Source organism: Neophocaena asiaeorientalis, unplaced genomic scaffold, assembly GCF_003031525.2.
Source record: "Neophocaena asiaeorientalis asiaeorientalis breed wild unplaced genomic scaffold, Neophocaena_asiaeorientalis_V1.1 scaffold134, whole genome shotgun sequence".
NCBI classification, from domain to species: domain Eukaryota; kingdom Metazoa; phylum Chordata; class Mammalia; order Artiodactyla; family Phocoenidae; genus Neophocaena; species Neophocaena asiaeorientalis.
Window position 1 is genome coordinate 13,916,760 of NW_020185339.1, and position 23,530 is coordinate 13,940,289.

The window sequence follows — 23,530 nt, forward strand, 5'->3', positions numbered from 1 at the left end:
ATTAAGATCTGCTGCATATAATTGGAAACCCCAAATCACAGTAGCTTAAACAAAATAGATATTTATTTTCTCTTGTGTAAAAAAAAGTTCAGAGGTAAGAAGTCTAGGAGTAGCACACCTCTGTAAAGTCACTGTCCCAGGCTCCCTCTGTCTTTTTGCTACTCCATCGTTAGCAAGTGATGTCTAGTCTTATGATTCAATATGGCTAATTGAGTTCTTGCCATAACATCTGCATTCAAGTAGCAGGAAGGGTTTGAGGAGAAAGACGTTCAATTTGGGACATCTTGGATTGAGGTGCCAGAAGACATCCAAAGGAAAGTGCCAGGGAAATGGTTAGAAATGCTGGCTCAGAGCTCAGAGGAAGTGCCTGGTGAGAGGTACAGGGCCAGGAGCTCACTGTGTGTAAAATGATGGGCACCCAGACCAGGGGTGTGTGAGATGGCCCTGATCTAGCAAATACCATTAAGACAGGGCCAAGGACTTCCCTGGTGGCACAGTGGTTGAGAATCTGCCTGCCAATGCAGGGGACACGGGTCCGAGCCCTGGTCTGGGAAGATCCCACACGCCGTGGAGCAACTAGGCCCGTGAGCCACAACTACTGAGCCTGCGCGTCTGGGGCTTGTGCTCCACAACAAGAGAGGCCACGACAGTGAGAGGCCCGCGTACTGTGATGAAGAGTGGCCCCTGCTTGCTGCAACTAGAGAAAGCCCACGCACGGAAACGAAGACCGAACACACATCCAAAAATAAATAAATAAAATAATTAAAAAAAAAAAAAATTGTGCTCCACAACAAGAGAGGCCACGACAGTGAGAGGCCCGCGTACTGTGATGAAGAGTGGCCCCTGCTTGCTGCAACCAGAGAAAGCCCACGCACGGAAACGAAGACTGAACACACATCCAAAAATAAATAAATAAAATAATTAAAAAAAAAAAAAAAAGAGAGGGCCAAGGAGAGAAACTTGGAAACATTAACAAAATAAATTTTTTTTCAAACAGAAAGATAAGAGAGTTCTTCTCTCAGCTAACTTGGCTTCTTTCTAGCAGCCTTCTCAGTAAGTAAGCTATTCAACACTTCTGCTTATATTTCATTGACCAGAACTTAGTCACACTGCCCCAACCAGGTTTAAGGGAGACTGGGAAATGTAATCTCATAATTAGGTGTCTTGTTGCCTCCAATTAAACTGGAGTTTTACTTCTAAAGAAGAAAAGAGAATGGATACTAGGTGGCAGCTATGGTTCCTATGACAGTATATACATGAGGACTTGGGTATATACATGCATCAGAGAAGTACTCGAGAAAGAGTATCGGACTAGCAGACAAATGCCCTGGGTCCTATCCCTGCCTCCACCTTAAACAAATTACTGACCTTTATTGTGGCCTCTCCCATTGCGGAGCACAAGCTCCGGACCCACAGGCCCAGCGGCCATGGCTCACGAGCCCAGCTGCACTGCGGCTAGTGGGATCCTCCCGGACCGGGGCACGAACCCGTGTCCCCTGCATCGGCAGGTGCAGGCGGACTCTCAACCACTGCACCACCAGGGAAGCCCTAGTTCTTTCATTTTTGATGTGGATGTGACCATTCTTTTCCTGGTGCTTTCCATTTGTTGTGAACCTTAACTGTGAAAGTGCTTTTACAGCTAACTATAAAAGCATTGCATAAATGCAAGGTATGTTGTGTCTGCAGGATGCCTGAAGCTGTAATCAGAGAACAGTAGGTTCAGCAGATCTCCCAGTAAACCAGTCACACCTGAAACCCTGAGCCAAGAAACAATCCCATCTCTATATTGACCTGTCCACTTCTGATAATGCATTTTCTGAGTCCAGGTAGAAATTAAACTATTGTGTCATCAAACCATTACATGATGCCAGCTACATGTCCTATAATTGTGATATGGGTAAAGAAAGTGATTTTCAAAGATATTATCATGTCTGATAAACAATGCCTTAAATGCAAGTCTTGGTCACTATTGAGAGGACAGAATCAACTCTAACAAGCAGAAGCAGAATGGAAGGTATTGCAGGATTTTAAATGGCTTACAGAATCACTGGGGAGAGGGAGCTGAAGAAATAGCCCCTAGGCTGAGCTTCAATGGACAACTACCAAAGCCCCCAGAGAATTGCACTGCTGCTCCTGCCATGATCAAGAAACCATCTGTTAAACCATGAGTCTTTTTTTTTTTTTTTTTTTGGTACGTGGGCCTCTCACTTTTGTGCCCTCTCCCGTTACGGAGCACAGGCTCCGGACGCGCAGGCTCAGCGGCCATAGCACACGGGCCCAGCTGCTCCGTGGCATGTGGGATCTTCCCGGACCGGGGCACAAACCCGTGTCCCCTGCATTGGCAGGCAGACTCTCAACCACTGCGCCACCTGGGAAGCCCTAAACCATGAGTCTTGCTTGAGGTCCTAGCTCCAGGGTCACACAGCTGCAGCCTATATCAGATCCAGCCTGATACACACTAAATGGTGCCCCGTGCTCTTTCTCCCCTCACTTAATTCCAAAAGCAGTTCCTGCATGATTGGATCTGATTGGTAGATGCTCAATCAATCCAGAACCCTAGCTTCAAGAATCTAAGAAATAGAGCTTTTGCCTTTACAACCTATGCTAGAAGCATGTTGGAATATATGCTATATGGGCCAATTGTCAATTCAGTGTCTGTCAGAATGAATTTTATGGGTACCTGTGAAATGGAAATTGCTATGTGAGGTCCCAAAACACTGGCTGCATGTCTTAGAAATGAAATGATCTCAATGCAACATAATAGAATGAGGGCAGAGGAAATTCATTTTACTCAAATATGGATTGAATGAAGAGGAAGAAAACATAGGAAACATTCATGTACATATATCTGTAGCAAGTTATTCTTTTTTTTTTTTGTGGTACGTGGGCCTCTCACTGTTGTGGCCTCTTCCGTTGTGGAGCACAGGCTCCGGACGCGCAGGCTCAGCAGCCATGGCTCACGGGCCCAGCCGCTCCGCGGCATGTGGGATCCTCCCAGACCGGGGCACAAACCCGTGTCCCCTGCATCAGCAGGCAGACTCTCAACCACTGCGCCACCAGGGAAGCCCTCTAGCAAGTTATTCTTAAGTTAAAACATTTGCACCAGCATTAAACACAAGTTAGGCAAGTAGATGGTTCATTAAGGATAATATTTGCTCATAAGTATAAATTTCTCCTTACTTTCATTGATTAGGACCAGAACAACTTACTCATTGTAAGGTATTTTACACATATGACGAAACCACAATAATTCAAGTTCAACACGTGCATGGAGATGATCTAATGAAATTTTATTGACTAGGAGATGTCCCAATAATTATCTTTCGCTTGTACAGCTTAGCTAATACAACAATGGGCTAGAGTCATAGAAAAATGGCCACAGTTCTTAATGATTCTAAAAATATTGTGGGAGAAAAAAAATGTATTCATTAGAGTGAGAAGATATTTTTGTTGTAGTAGGTCAGAGCAGCTTCCGAGATGGGCAGGTTCTCCATTTGATAGTGCAGAATTTCCTCTGTAATAAAGCCATGACCTGCCACTGAATGGTATATAGGAGAAGCAGACAAAGATGGCCAGCAGATGGAAGAATTAGATGGACATTTCTAAAGATTGCTTAGGCAGGGCTGCTGGAGAAGGTGGGAGAAAAGGGAAGACTAGGCAATGGGGCAGTGAGAAGATCCTTCTTTCTAAAACCTGTTTTGTTTTTCCCTAAGAAAATGGTTCTCAACCTCTTTAGTCTCAGGGTCCTTTTAAATTCTTAAAAACGGTAGAGGCCTCCAAAGTTTTTGTCTTTGTAAGTTATATCTATCAATATTTACCATATTCAAAATTAAAACTGAGAAATTTTCAACTATTTAAAAGAACAATCATAAAACTTTTACATGTTAACATAAAGGTTAGTTGTGATCTGAACCCATAGCAATAAACATTTTGTGCTGTTACATTAAAAGTCAGTGGTTTGGGGAATTCCCTTGTGGCACAGTGGTTAAGAATCTGCCTGCCAATGCGGGGAACATGGGTTCGAGCCCTGGTTCAGGAAGATCCCACATGCCGCAGAGCAACTAAGCCCGTGCGCCACAACTACTGAGCCTGTGCTCTAGAGCCTGCGAGCCACAACTACTGAGCCCATGCGCCTAGAGCCCGTGCTCCGCAAAAAAGAGAAGCCACCACAGTGAGACGCCTGCACACCACAACAGAGTAGCCCTCACTCTCCGCAACTAGAGAAAGCCTGTGCAGCATCAAAGACCCAACGCAGCCGAAAAAAAAAAAAAGGTTGTTGGTTTATCTCATACTTTGTATGAATCTTTTACAAATTTTGATTTTGTAACACCATTCATTGGTCATTTGGAAAATACTGGTTCACTGAATTATGCAAATATCTCAAAGATTGACACAATATATCATACAATATCAAAAAAATTACATTTGTTAATGTCACCATTGATGTCATCAGGAAAGTCTTTAAGCATGGGGAAGCTGTCAAGCTTAATGTGGTGGACATAAATTTTCCATAACTCTTATTTTCACTTTATCCTTGAATTCTATCATTGGCAACAAATACTGTGAGGTATTTTCCTGGAAATGACAGGTTCACTTCATTCCTTTTTTGAGAAATTGTCTGCCAAATACCCAGGTCTGAATCATGATGGTTTTTCTGTCAGTTGTTCTTTTAAATAAAAACGGTGGTCCATGAAAAAAAGTGGCTTGTACAGCCTCGCAACTCAAACAATTGTACAAATGCTTTTTCTAGAGACAGTCATTATACTTTGGTATACAGAAGTGCTTTATGCGTACTTTCCATTTCATCACACAAAATGTACCCAGAGGTCGAGGTGTAAGAAACTAATACTTTTTACTGCTTCATCAAGGACATTCTTAAGTGGAAGCAGCACCTTTTTTTCTTCTTTTTTTTTTGCTGTGAAGGCATGGAAGTGATGAATGCCATGACTATTATTACAGTTAATGCCACTTCCTTGATTTGCGCTAAAGTGCCAGCAATTTTGTCCAATGTCATTGTAAATATCAATAGAGTGAAAAAGACAAATAATGCCTTAGTTTTGCCATGAAAATAAATCTGGTCTCATGAATTCCCTGAAATACTTCCGCAGTGGTATTTGAATTGATGGTTCCTAGGTAGTTCCCATACTGGGATCTGCAGTAATTGACATTGGCAGGGACATTTGGGTTTGCAGTGAGGAAACCACCATCTTGTGCTAGTCCCAATGCATGAAATATTGAAAGAATATTAGATTATTATTTGTATATCATTAACCTTAATCATGAATTGTTACCTGAGAAACACTTCCAAACAAAATCCATTAGCCTGAAAAAAACTTACTTTTGTTTATGATTCCAAGGTTCTCTCCTTGGCCCTCTTCTAATGGTATACACTCTTTCTGGGTCATCTCATCCACACCCCTGGCTTTCATTTTGTATACAGTTGACTCCTAGTTTGGTACCTCCCACCAGGCAGCTCCTCTGAGCTCTGAATTGGCACATCCAACCATTTCCCTGGCACCTTCCCTTGGGTGCCTTCAGGGACCTCAAAGTCAAAGTATCCTGAAGTGAACATCTTTCTTCTCAAATCTACTTTGCATTCTGTAGTTCCTCTCTTAGGTGCCCAAACCAGAAATAGAAGTAAATCCTAGGCTTGCTTTCCCCCCAGCTCCATTACTAACTGATCCTTAGATCTTGTTGACTCTATTTTCTGGCCTTTGAATCACCCCGCTAACCTGTAGTTCCACTGTGAGTCCCTGGAGAAGTAACTGCCTCTGGTATCCTAACTGATCTCTCTGCTTTAGATTTGCCCTACTACAATTCAACCCTTTTTATAGACACTAATATTTCTTTTTCCTAAAGCCAAAAAGACTGTGTAACTCCTCTGCTGAAAATCCTTCACTAGCACTTTCAGGACCAAAGGGAAACTCCTTAGCATGGCATACAGCATCCTTTAGTATCTACTCTTGTCTCTTCTAGCCTTATTTTCCTTTATGTCCTCTGTGCTCCCAGCCACAACATTATTCTAATAGTCCCTTTGAAGTACCATACACTTTCCCACCTTGGTGATTTTGCTCATGCAGTTCCCGCTGCATAGAAATTCTTTCCCCTTCATTTCCTTAGCTGTATTACACTTATTCTTCAGTATTCAGCTTAAGTACTCAGCGGACACATTTTGACCCTTCAATCCATGCCCTCTAGTATATTCCCAAAACTTCTTGCACAAATCTCTAGTAGAGTACTTGCTATACTATATGGTTATCATTGACTTTCTTGCCAATCTCTTCCAGGACACAATTTTTTAGTACTGAATTTGTCATGTAATGTTCATCTCTTTCCCTAATGCCTACCATGCTGTTGGGCACATAGATGAATTTTTAAAAAATTGAACTAGTTAGGGGCTTCTCTGGTGGTGCAGTGGTTGAGAGTCCGCCTGCCGATGCAGGGGACACGGGTTCGTGCCCGGGTCTGGGAAGAGCCCACATGCTGTGGAGCGGCTGGGCCCGTGAGCCATGGCTGCTGAGCCTGGGCGTCCGGAACCTGTGCTCCGCAACGGGAGAGGCCACAACAGTGAGAGGCCCACGTACCGCAAAAGAAAAAAAAAAAAAATTGAACTAGTTAAATTGGGTAAAACAATTTTTAAAAAAAGAATTAAAAATTTTTGTCTTTACATTTTTTTAGAGGGTAAGTATCTATATGATTCTACATCAGCATAATTAACAAATTGCGGCGGAATAACGCCACATTTTTATACAATACAATTTCACAGTTCTTCTCTAGATTTGATTGGGTTTCAATTGGTTTCATCTACCTAACTCCTTTGTGGAAGCAGCATCATGTAATGGATAATAAAGGGTCCCTGGGTTGGGATGAGGTCAGTAAGAAAATGTCTGGGCTTTGCATAAACATTTCCCTTTTCAACAAGGATGGCCAAAGTACTCCTGTGTAGTAGTTTCCAACTGCTTGAGGTAGGCTGGGTAGTGTAGGGTTTGGGTTGGGTAAATCTTACCATTAAGCTTAATCCTAGAGAGAAGAGAATCTAGAAGGCAGGGTCCTTTTCCCTTGCTTATCTGGGAAGGCTTTTTGAGAGCGCTCTCCTGGAGATCAAGGCACTCATGATTGCCATGAATTGGCTTCAGGTTGATTTGCATCCTAGCTGTTCTCAATTATGGCTGAACTATAGAGGTGAGAGGCAGAATTAGGAATTCCGCCAGGGACTGAATGATGCTGTGGAAGCCACATTTGGGAAAGCTTCTTGAATACGCAGGAAATGAAGTGCATGTGTGATGTCCTGTGTGTCGTTAGGAGAATCTCATAGTTTTATGTTTTCTCCTGTGAATTCGTAGAAACACACAGAAATTATTTACTGAATGTGAGGAGTTTTCAACATTTCACAGCTTGATGGTTAGAATTTACTTTAGCTGGTTTGATTTAGCCACTACAGACTCGTACTCAAAATTAAAATGCCTCTTATGTGAAGCGGAGGAGAATTTGATTTCAACAAACAATGTTTCTGACATCACTGGGAGGGCCCTGGTTGGGGTGACTATGGAAATCTGATATTTCAGAAACCTTATCACAATCTTTTCTTTGGTCTATTTTTCTTCCCTCCTCTCCCTTAAAAAAAAAACCAAAAACCAAAAAAAAACTCCAAAAAAAGTCTTGTTCAGTTTGGTCCCTCCTTCTTTATACTTATTGTCACAAGATGACGAAAATATGTTTGGTCCATACCTTTTTTTAGTTGAATACACTATCTTACGCAAAGCTAGATCTTTTCCACAGTAAATACTTAATTTTCTGCCAGGATTTTTGAAAACAAGGTATCTCTCATTTTCAAGAATAATCAGATTTACTTTTTAACCTTACAGTTTTCTATGTAATAATATATGTTCATTTTTGTTGAAGTCTGGAGTGGTTATATGTACATTCTTTTTTTTTTTATTTTATTTTTGGCTGTGTTTGGGTCTTCGTTGCTGCACGCGGGCTTTCTCTAGTTGCGGCGAGCGGGGTCTACTCTTCCTTGCGGTGTGTGAGCTTCTCCTTGCGGTGGCTTCTCTTGTTGCGGAGCGTGGGCTCTAGGTGCACAGGCTCAGTAGTTGTGGTGCATGGGCTTAGTTGCTCAGCGGCATGGGGGATCTTCCCAGACCAGGGCTCGAAGCCTGCATTGGCAGGTGGATTCTTAACCACTGCAACACCAGGGAAGCCCTATATGTACATGCTTTTACTCCTTTTTTGGGGAATCTCGAATGAGTCTCCAGTCTATCAAATGTGTTTCCTATGGTATTTTTGTTTTTTGTATAATCACTCAATGTGGAATAATGCCTCACCTGCCAGTATGTCTGTTAAATCACGTTTCAATATTATTTTTGTCATTTTACCAAAATTTTTCTCTAATCCCTAAATATAGATTTTAATCCCCAACACATTTTGTTTTCTATGTTTATGTATCTCAATTTGTATAGTTTATATAAATTATATGGTTTCTATAACTACTTGAAACAATGGGTTCATAGGCTGTCAAATAATGTCACAAGAAGGAAATGCATAGAACTAGAGTTCCCCTGCATTTCATTGTGTTATTGATTTAGCAGTAATCTCATTAACTGTGCTACTTTCCAAAGTGACCACAAACATTACTTCAGATTGCTAAGCAGAGAAACTGTCCTTTGGAAATGAGTACAGATACTTTGCAGAACGGACACAGTCATTGTAAAGCATGTTTTAGCTAAAAGCTAAAGCAAACAAAACCTGCAAATGAACCAATAAAAAAGAAAAAAAAAGGGTTTGAAAAATAAATCTTGTGCTGCACTTAGGGCAGAGCTGTATGACATTTCCTTTTGCTGTAATAATGGTATTCTATTTGGTTGACCAGCTGGCCAGCCAGCCCCTAAAGACTTCATATCTTGTTTTCCAATTATAGGACTAAAAATTAATGCATCTCCAGTGTTGAGCAATGACATTTTGGATCATTTAACTAACTCCTTTGTAGAGGTTACCTTCCTTTATCAGCACCATAAAAATGAGAATGATGGCAGTATATTACAGTCACTGCAAAGAGTAGCCTAATAAGCTGGTTGAGTCGTGAACTCATTCTTTTCTGTTGCCCAGCATTTCTAGCAGAGCTGAAAGGTTGAAGGAAAATGAACCATACATTTTGTAAACAGACAAAGAAACGTGGTGCTAGGTTGCCTTTGACAATTTTAAAGCTAGGATGAAAAATCATTTGTTCGCCATATTTTAAAATTAAGGAAACCATTGCTTAATAATGAGGCTCAAATTTACGTAATTGGTAGAATCATGATATGTATCAACTAACAAATATACTGAAAATCATCTGGAGCCATAAACATTTGTAGAATTTTTTCCTCTTAGAAAAATGCCTCATAAGCAGTTTATTTTAAACCATATTTCTGTAACATTTAAACAATTTCAGAAATGATGTTAGGATATTAAGTTAAATTTTTTGTGTTGCTACTATCATAACATTTGACAAATGAATAATATGAATATGCTTGTGCTCTGCCATTGACTTGACTGGCATGGTAAAGCCTTCTTTTGTTTTCAGGGTTTAAATTGTTGGATTGGACGGTATGGGAGAAATAACTGCATATTGCATCATAAATTCTTCTTGATGGGATGATGCTTTCAAAGGAACTCAGACTCAAGCTCCCTTCTTCTTGTGAGATTTGAATGGTCAAATTGGAAATCCAAAATCTAAATCTACTGTTTTCTTCCTTACTCTAGAAGAAAGCACATTGTCAAGTATATTTTTCCCTCATAGGGAATAAGGTCTTTTCATGGCTGGGAATAGTCATATTCACAAATAACGAGAAATTTGGAGTTTTGATGTGCCACCGCCAATTGTGGTCATATGTAGAGTCTCAGTGCCAGATGCAGTCTACAACTTTAAATGTGTATATTATCACTGTGTATCTAATCCCCATGAATTATTGTTTTAGAATAAATCCTGCAATTATCTTGTGACTATCACATTGTTCGGGGGGCGGTGAGGTGGGAAGAGTGTTAAAAGTATTACGTTGCCAAATGTTAACACTTACGTAATTTTTGTAACCCCGTTCACGTATTTTTTTCCTTTTTAATGAGACAAGAGGCTCACAAAGAAAAAGAAAGTGGCTCTTTTTTGAACTCTGAGAGACTTCAAGAATATATACAAAGAAAAGACTGATGACCTAAATGATTTTTCCCTAAAAATACTCAACTACGTTTTTTATTTATTTTTTATTTTTTGCGGTACGCGGGCCTCTCACTGTTGTGGCCTCGCCCGTTGCAGAGCACAGATTCCGGATGCGCAGGCTCAGCGGCCATGGCTCACGGGCCTAGCCGCTCCGCGGCATGTGGGATCTTCCCGGACTGGGGCACGAACCCGTGTCCCCTGCATCGGCAGGTGGACTCTCAACCACTGCGCCACCAGGGAAGCCCTCAACTGTCTTTTTTAGAAGAGTGAAGTAATATTCAAGGAAAGGCAATTAGGGAAGAGAAGTTGGAACTAAAAAAAGAAAAGAGACTAAAAAAGAGAAAGGACTAAAGCTATCAGAATATAAACATTAGCCAGCCATGATTTCAAGAAGCGCTGTTCACCTTTTGATTATTCAAGCACTGACTAGGACACACCTGCACATTTTACTCTTCTGTTTAACCTGGGAATGCCCTTTTTCAGCAGAAACAAATGCAATTAATGTTTGGACCCTAAACAGTTTAATACTAGGGAAGCTATTTTCCTTCTTGTAAACTGCTTCATCAAGCATCCAAATTGTAAGTGGTGATATTTTTCTCACAAGTACTTTCTCCCATTGTGTCTTCAGTGTTTCTTGTTCTTTTTATGATGCTGCTTCCTGATGCTGTTTCTTTTATATCTACCCTATCCATGATGATTTGCTGCTCAGAGCTCTGCGTATAGCCCTACGTATGCTCACAGTCCCAGGCTCATATCTTATTTCCCCCTAATGGCATCAGTTGCGATATCTCCCCAGATGTGCAGAACTGATATATACTAAGTTCTCAAGGTGTGGTCCCTGGACAAAGACCATCAGCATCACCCAGGGACTTGTTAGAAATGCAAAATTTGGGGCCCTACCCTAAAGAATGAGAAACTCTGGGTATGGGGCCCAGAAATCTGTCTTTTAATAGATTAAAACTCTACAGGTGATTCCAATGCATGAGAAAAAGTGAATATTTATGTTTTAACAGGAGACAATATCTTCACCCAAAGAAATGCATTTTTTCGTAGAAGAATTCCACAGTTCAGGTTGTCAGGGCCAAAGGGAAGTTATTCTACTGTCTTCAGATTATAGCACTAACTCCGCCCATGCATAAAAATGGATGTTGCTTTGGGTGCAAATGCTAAAAGAAATCATTTAAAGCTGCAACCATTCAGATGGTAGGCAGGTAAGAGTGGGTTGCTTAGAACTGGGTTGGAAAAGACTTGGTTTCAGTTAATTGAAGTAGGGAAAAGATTGAAAGGAAATTTGCTACATTTTTTGCAAACAAGGGCAAGCTTTGTTTTTTTTTTTTTCTCTGTCTTTTTGCTTTTGACCTTGAATGATTACAATAATGGCTACAAAGCCTCTAAAAATTAAAGCTCATTTTACTACAAAGAATTTTTATGCAGTAGCTTTAATGTTGTACTTAAATTGAACTAGATTCCAGACTGCATACTGTTATTAGCTTTCTTGGTACTTTTATGTAAATGAATTAATTTGTCTCTCAATTTCTCTTTCACTGTAGATCTTTTCAATATATGGGCATAGTATGGGAATAGAGACCGTTAATAAAAACTATCAGAACGTGTTTTTATAATGCTTTACTCTTTCTAAGACATGATCATGAATATCAGTGTGCATATTATATTGATGTAACTAAAGCATGTTTTCTCTTTTGTGTCTTTTACACAGCTACTACTTGTTAACTGCAGTTAGATTACCTCAGCAACCTGGGGGGGTTATATGAACTATATACTAGTCAAACTATCACTGTGGTTGAGAGTTTAGGCACTATATTCAGCCCTGGTGTGTACTGCAATGACACGTAGATGAAAAATGTGTAAAGGCACAATCTCCTTAACAAGAACAAAATGCAAAAGCAACTCCAATGGCTGATTGTTTTGTGGGAACCAATCCCCTTTCCCCCCTTTTTTTGTGGGAACATGTAGCTGGCACACAGTAGTAGGGTTATGAATTGAATAATTGAATACATTATTAAAATAAGAGCAAATTAAACAGAAAGGATTTAGCTCATCTTTAGTTAAGAACACGAGTGGCATTTAGCTCTGGGAGCATATGTTGGAAGGACAGAAAAAAGTGATTACCTGGGCTTCCCTGGTAGTGCAGTGGTTAAAAATCTGCCTGCCAATGCAGGGGACACGGGTTCGAGCCCTGGTCCGGGAAGATCTCACATGCCGCGGAGCAACAAAGCCCATGAGCCACAACTACTGAGCCTACGTGCAGCGCGCCTAGAGCCCATGCTCCACACAAGAGAAGCCACAGCAATGAGAAGCCTGCTCACCGCAACGAAGAGTAGCCCCCCTCACTGCAACTATAGAAAGCCCGCGCATAGCAACGAAGACCGAATGCAGCCATAAATAAATAAATTTATATAAAAAGAAGTGATCACCTAAGTGATCAAGCGTATGAAGATCCATGAGGTTTTCACATAGATCCTGCAGAGATTGCATTTTTTTAACCTGCTTCTGAAAGAGTGTTCAGAATTAAAGGGCAGTTTGAGGAGCAGGGGAGAATGAGAAGAACACCAACTTTCCCAGAAGCTGGCAAGGTGGTGACTATGGCTGGGATACCTTTAATATCTCGCAGGGATATCTAAACCAGTAGCTTCACGTAAGGGCCCAAAGTTACTGCCATGTGGGTGACAGAGCAGTCAAACCAGTCCAGTTTATGTCTGATCTATCTCGTGGCAGAATAATTTTTTTAAGCTAGCATTTTTCTTCTAATTCTCTCAAAGCACCATGCAAATAATTATTGACCTTCCCAACATCTGACAAAGAAGATAGCAAAGCAATGTATTTTATAAATTGCTGGTGGGTGGATGGGTATACTAGGAAGCAATTTAATTATCTCTTGGACTTCACGTCCTCAGTTCTATCTACCCTATGGTGCTACCTATGTGGTAACATAGGCAGTAGGTGATAGAAGAAAGAGTGACTTTCCAGTCAGAGATTGGGGTCTGCACCCCAGACCAACCACTTAATTAACCTTGTGACATTGGACATGTTACTTAACCTTTCTGAACCTCAGTTTCTTCATTTGTAAAACAAGCATAGTAATGCTAGCTTTTGTAAACATTAAAAATGATATGTGTGACCAGTCAGAATGGCCATCATCAAAAAGTCTATAAGTAATAAGTGCTAGAGAGGATGTGGAGAAAAGGGAACCCTCCTACATTGTTGGTGGGAATGTAAGTTAGTGCAGCCACTATGGAAAACAGTATGGAGGTCCCTCAAATAACTAAAAATACAGTTACCACATGATCCTGCAATCCCACTTCTGGGCATATACCTGGACAAAACTATAATTCAAAAACATACATGCACCCCTGTGTTCGCAGCAGCACTGTTTACAACAGCCAAGACGTGGAAGGAATCTAACTGTCCATGGACAGCTGAATGGGTAAAGATGATATGATATATATATAATGGAATATTACTCAGCCATAAAAAAGGATGAAATGATGCCATTTGCAGAAACATGGGTGGACCTAGAGATTACCATACTAAGTAAAGTAAGTCAGAGAAAAATAACTATCATATGATACTATTTATATGTCAAATCTTAAAATAATGATACAAATGAACTTATTTACAAAACAGAAACAGATTCACAGACATAGAAAACAATCTTATGGTTACCAAAGGGAAACTGGGAGGGAGGGATAAATTAGGAGTTTGGGATTAACAGATATACACTACCATAGATAAAATAGCTAAACAACAAGGACCTACTGTATAGCACAGGGAACTACATTCAATATCCTATAATAACGTACAATGGAAAAGAATCTGAAAAAAGAATATATATATATATATCCCTAACCCTAACCCTAACCCTAACCCTAGCTGAATCACTTTGCTGTTTACTGGAAACTAACACAACATTGTAAATCGACTGTACTTCAATAAAAAAATTTTTTTAAATGCGTGTGTGAAGTGTCTGGTGTCCGGCAAGTTCTCAACACAATAAAAGCGACAACAGTTACTTTATATTTAAGATTATTATGTCACACGAAGAGAAAATGCTCACACTTTCTGATCTCGGGCATCTGGCATTTGCTGTCTTCAGCAGGATTTCTCAGTTGTGCATAGATCATAGTCCCGAGTCAACTTTTTAACCCCTGTGACAAGGCATCATAATGAAAAAACTTCTAATTTTATGTAGGATGTATTTGTTAATCTGTGGTCAACTTCTTAGCCAGATCTTTTGCAAGATTCCTTTGAAAGTCCTCAAAGAAAGAATTCATTTGGTATTTACACTTGATCACTCGTATTTTATGTATTTTAAGAGTAGGCAACATCTGGAATCAAGGTCTATTTATACAGTTTGTTTTTCTTTTTTTTTTTAGCCAACAGATGACTCCTGCTGGCACTCTTCTGATGTGACTTGGCCCAAGCCTGCGGGGTGATATCCTGGGGACCAGCCACTGCCCCCTCACAGCCTCTGAGGCAGCAGGCCCAGCTGACCTCTGCTGGGCTCCCTGGGTCTGGCCCCTGCCTGGCCCTCTCGTCCTCTCTCCCTCTCTCCGGGCTGTCCGCTCGGCCTGGCCCACTCCAGCTGCGCATCCCCTTCATTTCCCGGCTTCATAGCTTGCAGAGGGCTTGGGAATACTTCCCAAGTGAGGCAGTGATCCGCATTCTTCACAGCGGGCAGTCTTCCGGCCGAACGGGAGTCTTCCTCCTGCAGCATCGCCCACCTGTGAGCAGCTGACTCGCTTCTGGAGGCGTCCCAGGCAGCCAGAGCTCAGAGCACATGACAGACCTCAGCGGAATTCCTGCCTCCGTTGTCGGGAGGCCACCCACTGCACACTGGAAATCCCCCCTGCCCGGCTTCCCACCTCCAACCCGAGGGGAAGCACCATCTAAGCAGATTTATACACCGTTCCTGTTCTGCCCTGGTCCCATTTCCCCAAGTGAGAGCCCTAAGGAAGGTCAGCAGGGCTTGGAATCAGCTAACCAGGGTTAAATCACGGGAAACACCAGTCAGGAAACAGGAGCCAAGAGTGGTTTCAGATAGTTGACAAAAATCAGGATGGGCTGAACATTCACCGCTGTGGATAAGTGGAGCCGGCCTCTGCCCGCTGCGATCTTTGTGCCTCCGCCGCTGGGGAACTCCAAAGGCTTCACGCAGTGCCTGAAGCTCTAGTTCCTAGCCCAGCTTCCTTTTTCCAGTAAAAGCAGGGTGTGGTGCAGCATTTTCCAGAGTGTTCTGTGGAACAAGAATCCCCTGAGATGCTCCTTGAAGGTTTCTGTGGTTGAACGACATTGTGCAACGCTGCACACTGCCTCTGGCTCAAGCAGATTTGCAGAGTGCCTTCATAGGCTAGAGGCTCTTGGAAGTTCTGCTTTACCCAGAGGTTCTGAAAGTTACTGGACCACAGAATGCTTCTGTCAGGTAACACCTCATAACAACCAGTAAAATTAGTGTACGATGAATATCCTGTTCTTTCAACCTGCCAAGCACACACCAACCTTAGGGCCTTTGTCCTTGCTGGTCCCTCTGCTTGGAATGCTGTTTCTATGGATATTCACATCACTAACTCCCTCACTTGATTGAGGTCTCCGCTCTAGAGGTGTCTTCCATGACTATCCTATCTAAAAAAGCCTCCTCTTTCACCCCCATCTACTCACTTTCTATTTATCCCCTTCCCCTGCTTCATTTTTTTTCATAGCACTTATAACTCTCAGCAAGACAAGTCAGTTATTTGTTATTATGTAAGAATTAATTTAGTTTTGATAAATCTACTGTAATTTAAATTAAGCTCCGTGAGGGCAGAGACACTGCTTTGCTCTGATGCAGCTTCAGCTCTGGAATGGTGCTCAGCGCAAAGCTGACATCACAACAAATAATTGTTGAATGAATCCATGAAGAGTGGAAAAGAGCAAGGGATCTCAAGCAGAAGACCTGGCGTTAAACCCTGACTGTACTCCTTTCCTTCTTGATGTGACCTTGAGCAAATTCCTTCAATGCTTGGACCCTTGATTTCTTTATATAAAATGAGGAGAAAAAAATAACATCCATCCTGCCTATCTTACAGGAACATGAGAAGGATCAAATGAGGACTTGGCTATCATGGTGCTTTGTAAACTGTTAGGGGCTGTCTTAGTCCATTAAGGCTGCTATAACAAAAATACCACTAACTGGGTGGCTTATATAAACTACCGAAATTTATTTCTCACAATTCTGGAGGCTAAGTCTTACATCAGGGTGCCGGCAGATCTGGTGTCTGTTGAGAGCCTGCTTCCTGGTTCATAGATGGCCTTTTTTTTTTTTTTTTTGCTCTGTCCTCACATGGCAGAAGGCAGGAGGGAGCTTTTAGAAGCGCACTAACTGCATTCATGAGGGCCCCACCCTCATGACCTAATCACCTTCCCAAGACCCCACCTCCAAATACAACTGCATTGGGGATTAGGTTTCAACATATGAATTTTGGGGTGATGCAAACATTCAGACCATCCAGGCTAAGCAAATATAGGTTGTTATTATCAAAGGTAAAATGCAGCAAAGAAAAAGGGAGGTAACCCCCATGGTGGGGATCAGATTCTCTGGCAGCGTGAGGATAGGTCATTTTGACAGAAGGGAAGGACAGAAGAGGTAGTTTGAACTAGAGAGGAAAGACCCCTTGATACTGTCCTCAGTTGCAGGGAGCTGGGAGTACTTGGGAGTATGGGTGGGGGAGAAAATGTACAAACAGAGGCTGATGAGTGCTGCTACGCCTCTGATACGTTGCTTTTCAAACGAGTTTATTTAATTCTTCTGAAAGCCCTGTTGGGGTAAGTGTTTTATTTATAAGGTAACTGAAGCAGACGGGGTTTCAATACTGTAGTCAGGGCCATATAGGAAGTGTGAGTCCAGATCTCAGTGCTGCTCTGAGGCTGTGTGACAGTGCAGTCTTGGCTCCCACAGAGCCTAATGGGGTCTGCTCCTCGCCCTGTTTGGAGGTGGCCCCGTAAGAGTAAGGGCAAGGGCCACCAGAGAACATCTGTTAGCCTCTTCCTCAACTCTTAGAGAAAAAGAGTTTGAACTACAAATCTACAGATACTGCTGAGACCTAGGACCACCCACTGGGGTTTCTCTCTGGTGGAGGGAGCAGGGGAATGAAAGAGGAAGGTAGGAAGTTGTTAAGATGTAGCATTGGTTTTGACTTTGTTTTTAGCGGAAATGTGCATATGTTCAGAAAGCGGAAATGGTGAGGCTGGGGCAAGTGGAGATTGCAGGTCGCTTTGTTTACTTGTTATTTTCTGTTGCTAGGGCTAATTTCTTTTCATATCTTGTTTCTCTTTATTTTTTAATCATGTGGGGTTATTCTTGTTTGCATTAACTAGTTATCTGTGTGTCTCCATCTGAGTCAACCTAAAAATCATAAATGACTTCAGTAACAAATCTGGGAATTTTGTCAACTGCATGAGATCTAATATTCTTCTCTGTGTTACCAATGTTTACCTAATCAGGATTTAAATCAACTTTGAGAAAACCTTAATGTATTTGGGTGTTAAATTCAATAAAGTTTTCCTACAAATCCAGCTGTTAGACCTGATGTGTGAAACTTGCCCCCACTTAAGATGCTGGGAACTTTGCCCATAAAATAGGGGACCATGGTTGGAAATCAACTCTTGACATTTTTAGAAAACAGAATAAAATGAGCATGATTAATGTTGTTTCTACTCCATGGAGCTCATTTTCCTTATAACAGTTGTCAGAGTGAGTCTGGAGGGAAGATTTGATTATATGTGTAAAGTGGCAAATCTAAGCAATGATCAGGATAATTCAGCCCCCAACCCAAACCTTTCACTTGAAATAAATAGGTAACTGATATTTGGAGGTGAGGATGGGCAGAGGGAAATGTTTTTCTCTCTTTTTTTTTGTTTTTGGTTTTTTGTGAATAACGCTCTCAGTTTCCTCAGTTCAAGTGAATGGACATTCTGCTTGTGTGTGTGTGTGTGTGTGTGTGTGTGTGTGTGTGTGTGTGTGAGAGAGACAGAGAGAGAGAGAGAGAGAGAGGAAGCATTCTAAGCTTTTCAAAATTTCTCTCCCTCTCACGTCATGGGCTCCCCACTCCCCGCAGGCCCCATGCACATCTCTGTCTCTGTGTCATGATCATGGGTCTAGCAGACAGACTAAGGACGGAAACCCTGGCAGCAGACTCAGAATTTGAATCCTGGCTTCAGCACTTTCTTCTGGCCTTGATGCAGTTTTTAACCTCTCTGTCTCAGTTTTCTCATCTGTAAACGGGGATAATAACAGTCCTTATATTTCCAGGTTGTGTTGAAACAAATTTCTAGGCTCAAGATGAAGCTGCTCCTGCCCGGGTATCACGTCAGCAAACAGAAACTGAGATAACTTTTGTGTCCCTGTGAATGTTCCTCTTGAGATAACTTTTGTGTCCCTATGAATGTTCCTCTTGACCAGAAATGCAGGATGTCCAGTCAGCCAATCCCCAAACGCCAAGCCAACTCTGGGCCTTCTCACCCCCAAACAAGGCGGACTATGTAGACCCAGCCAATCAGATATTTTCTATTTGTCTTTCCTTGTTGTTTATTCTCTAGCCTATCAGAGCTTCCTGCCTTCTGTCCCTTTTTGCAGTTCTCAGGAAACTGAGAAACTGTCCACTTCATGAACTGTTAAATAAAGTTTGTTTGTATCACCTAAATTGTCTTCTTTAATCATCTTTTGAATAGTTGTCATGAAGATTATATAAGGTAATCATGTGGGGCATCTGGCACATGGTAAACCACTCAGTAAATACTAGTCAGAATTATTTTTACTACTAAGGTATTCCTTTCTTGAGGGAAAGAACTACTTTACTCATCTTGCCACCCTCACGAGACCTTGTATGTGGTAGGTGTTTAATAACTGTCTATTTAATGGAATGGAATCCACATTTTAACAAGACTCAGTGTGTTGCAACTGGCCCTGGGGTTTCTCAAAACTACGCCTGTCATAATCTGCATATTCTCCTTGCAGGTATTGTCAGGTGTCAGGATGAGAGTTTGAACGCTCCACGGCCCTAAACATAAACTCATGGTGTATTTCTCAAAAGCATATCCTATGCATCTAAATGTCACCTTATTTTTTGAACTTGCACTTAGGTAGATTGGATCCTACTGTTCTGTGGTCTTCCCTGGGAGCCCAATCATTATGGAGCTGGTAGGGGTCCTGGGCACATGAAGAGATTCGCAGTTGTGGAAATCAGACAATTGAAGTTCTAAACAGCTTTGCTGAGAAAACAGTCATTTCTGTTTCTTCTAGGTTACATTCTTGTCACCTGCTTTTCCATGAGATGGTCAAACAGAGGCAGAGGAAAATTAATTAGGAGACTCATTGTTATTGTTATTATTATTATTAATAATTAATTTTATTTGAAAGGCTGTGTAAATTGGGTATTTGCAAAGGAGAACTGCTTTAGAAACAGTACAATCATTCACTGTCCATCTGGGACAAATAACTCTGTGGTACTGACTGCAGAAATCATTTAGGTTGTACAGATCAAGCTCCAGGAACAGCATTTCATTGCAGAGGGATGGCAAGAATTGACTGTCTTATTAAGAAGCAATGTGATAGTAAAACATGATTAAAGTGAGTCAAAAGAAATTACCAAGCAGCGGTCAAGAAACAAGGGAGGGAGGCTTGATCATGGATATATAGGCCCAGATAAATGAATTCTATGGGCGTTTGTTTATAATAATTATGCATAAATATGTGAATAATAATCACACCCCCAAAATTAACTGAAAATTATACTCCTTTCAATTGCATGAAGCAGTTTACATGCCCGTTATCAACTGAGCCAAGGAACATGTAACAATGGGAAAACTAAGAGTACCGTGAAATATTTCCATAAAAAATGACAGTCAGTTTTTCCTTTACTTACATCTACTTGTCAATTTCAAAGGACTCAAATTTCATTATACCATATAAATAAAGTATCCTGAAGGCACTAGCTCCTGCTGTTCCCGAAAGCTACCCTATATTTAGAAGTTTTCTGTGGCTTTCAGATAAATGTAGTTCCTTTAGAAAGCAGTTCTCATACCCTAACCTAAATGGACAGAGCAAGGGCTGTTTCTAATGAAACTAAGGAATTTGTGATGTCATCTTGTGTGTGGCAATCCCTCAATTAAGAGGGGAGGATCAGAAAATGCAAAACCCTATGATTACACCGAGCAACTTAAAGGAAATGCATCAAAAGCTCCTTATGCATGGTGACAGTTTGCAGAACCCTCTAGAAAGTGAAAAGGTCTGCTCTTTTATGTAACTTGACTTTGGAAGCCGGAGGTGACAAACTTCACAGATCCACAGCCTCCCCTTTGAGCAAATGTAGAAAACCACTTGTTGGTTCCTCCCCTCTAAGCACCCCTCCCTGTGGCTCAGCTTCGTTTTTAAACTACTTTATTTTTGGTAAAAGTCAAGCTTACCAAGCTCTAAATTACACGGAACCTCCTGCTATCCATCCCAACACTGCAAGCGGCCCCAAGATGAAAACTGGTGCATCACGTGTAACAAGGCGGAGGAACGTTATTTTATTATTAGTTGGCACCAGAATTCCTCCTAGAAAGGGAAATGTATTTACTTTGAAAAATACCCTGATAAGAGCTGAGAGAGTAGAAGAGAGCTCCGGAGGGGTTAGGGTGTGGGCGGAATGTTTCTGAGACAAAGGGAGCAATTTGGCAGTAACTTCCCAGAGCAGCATCCCGAGAGACAGGGGAGGGGCCGCAGCCACTGAGAGGGCGGAGAGCGCCTCGCATCTGCCCACGTGACTCTTCCTACCCTCACTCCCGCACCAGGCTTTGCTGAAATTTACTGAGCTGATTAAATATTTGGAGCAAGTCTTTTATTTATTTGTTTGTTTATTTACTTATTTATTTATTTATAGAAACTTGTGTAAGGGCTCGGCCTGTGTCTAGATCACAGAGTAGAACAAGAGTTAAATTGTGTGGACCCAAGAGTGGAGGCAGAGAAAAGCCTCTGAGAATAAGTGTTAGGGATTTTTAAGATGCTCACAGATCTAGATGGGTTTACTGAAATCTCTGAAGGGATGAGAGAGCCCCTCATGGCATCTTGGTTAAACCAGCTACTTTACGGGCAGAATCACTACTTTGTGATACTGTCGTCATCGATGGGAAGCTACTGTGTGTCTTAAGCTATTTCATGGACAGGTACATGGTAATTGATGCAGTAAACACCAAGCATCATAGTTGATTTTGCGGTCTTTGAATTGGCTAGACTTCAAAATAATGTTAATTTAAGAGGTTGGCTGATGGAAAATAATGGTTTTAGTAGAATATCAAAGAACTTTAAGATCCCAGCCTTACTTTTCATAAATGTCGAACAACACCAGTTTTTCAAAATCAATTCAAAATCCTGGAGAATGAGGGATAAGTTCAGAACTGTATAAATTGGGTATCTAATATTCCCAAGGGATTTTTCATTACCCAGATTGCTAAGGTGCAGGTGAAGATGGACCAACAAATCGGTCCCTTTGCACATGATTATCATACCTGTTCTAGCATCAAACCTAGAGGACCACAGTGTAAACCAATGGACAAAAATCTATTTGATTATGGTTCACAGTGTGTCTTAGGACTTTTGGGGTATAAAAATAATGGCACATCACCTAAAGAAATGATCCAATGTCATTAGATATTTCTTCCAAATGGAATGATCAGACCCAAAGTTTCAGATTGCACCATCTCCTGAGAGATGCCTTCTCTGACCCCACTTACAAAGTTTTTCCCTGCACATCACTCTTTGGATTTTCTTCACAATACTTAGCACCACCTGGAGTGATCCTGTTCATTTATTTTTCACCTGCTTTTGGTCTGTCTGCCAACCATTGCAATATGAAGACCATGAAAGCAGGGAACTGACACTCCTTGTTCATGTCTGCTTCTCAAGATTGAGGATAATGCCTGGAGCCCAATCAGAACTCGATAAAATATTTGTTGAATCATTTAATGAATTTCACTCAGCACCTAATCTGTAGAGATTATCAAAATCCTCATAGGCCACTACAAATATAGTGTGGTTATTATTATTATTATTATTTGCGGTACACGGGCCTCTCACTGCTGTGGCCTCTCCCGTTGCGGAGCACAGGCTCCGGACGCCCAGGCTCAGCGGCCATGGCTCACGGGCCCAGCCGCTCCACGGCGTGTGGGATCTTCCCGGACCGGGCACGAACCCGTGTCCCCTGGATCGACAGGCAGACTCTCAACCACTGCGCCACCAAGGAAGCCTGTGTGGTTATTATTATAAAGAAAAGACATACTGGAGGATTCAGTGGCTGGTAGTTTAATTTAATTCCTTTTGATTATCATCCTAATCTTGGATCATGTAAATGATGATCACATTATACCCATCAGGATACTTTGCAAGAAAAAAAAATTTCAGAATTATAGCTGCTCTGCACTCCAAGTATCTAGAGGTGCAATTAAATGACAAAACAGTAGAGTTCATTTTTCATATAGAGGGATGTTTTCATGTTCAATTTTAGCTTTAGGTTAACAGCATTATTAGATTACATTCTTGGGTCATTAGAAGAATGGGTTCACTTTTTTTTTAATTAAAAAAAGTTCAGTTGTGGAAGCTGGATAGTAATGCCTATTTATAAGATTTAGCAAGATTTAACATTACTTTTGATGTAAAATTTATTTGAAACTATAACTGTGAACAGGGAATGCATAAGTTTCTCTGAAATGAGAACAAATAACAAAAATGTTCTTTAGCTCCATATTGTGGATAATTAAAAGAATATACACTGGTCCCTTGGCCCTTGGTTGTGGGAGATTGTTTCCAGGATCCCCCACCCCTGCAGATACCAAAATCTGCAGATGCTCAAGTTCTCAAAGTCCTTGGATACAGAGGGCTGACTGTATTTCAAAGTACAAATACATTGTTCTGAGAGAGTGGAACTTTTTTTTGGATGATCTTATTTGTGATGTGTTCTCACAGGGGACTTGTTTTTTAATGTAACTAGACTTATTAGACAAGAAAGTTATTAATTTTATTCTGTGTATACTATTGTTTCCATCCTCATATGAGAAGAATACAGAAGTACTGCTGAATTAAGCTGAGTGTATAAAAGAAATTTCCAGGAACTTTTCAAAATTTCCTTTCTGGCATTGGTAAGTGCCTATTTATTACTGGTGAAGTAAAGAAAGAACTGTTTTCAGGTGTTTATCTATGCACAAATTGTTTTGGTTTTGTGTCCAAAACAGTACTGTAATCATTTTAGTTATCTATTTCTGCATAACAAATTACCACAAAATTTAGTGATTTAAAACAATAATAAGCAT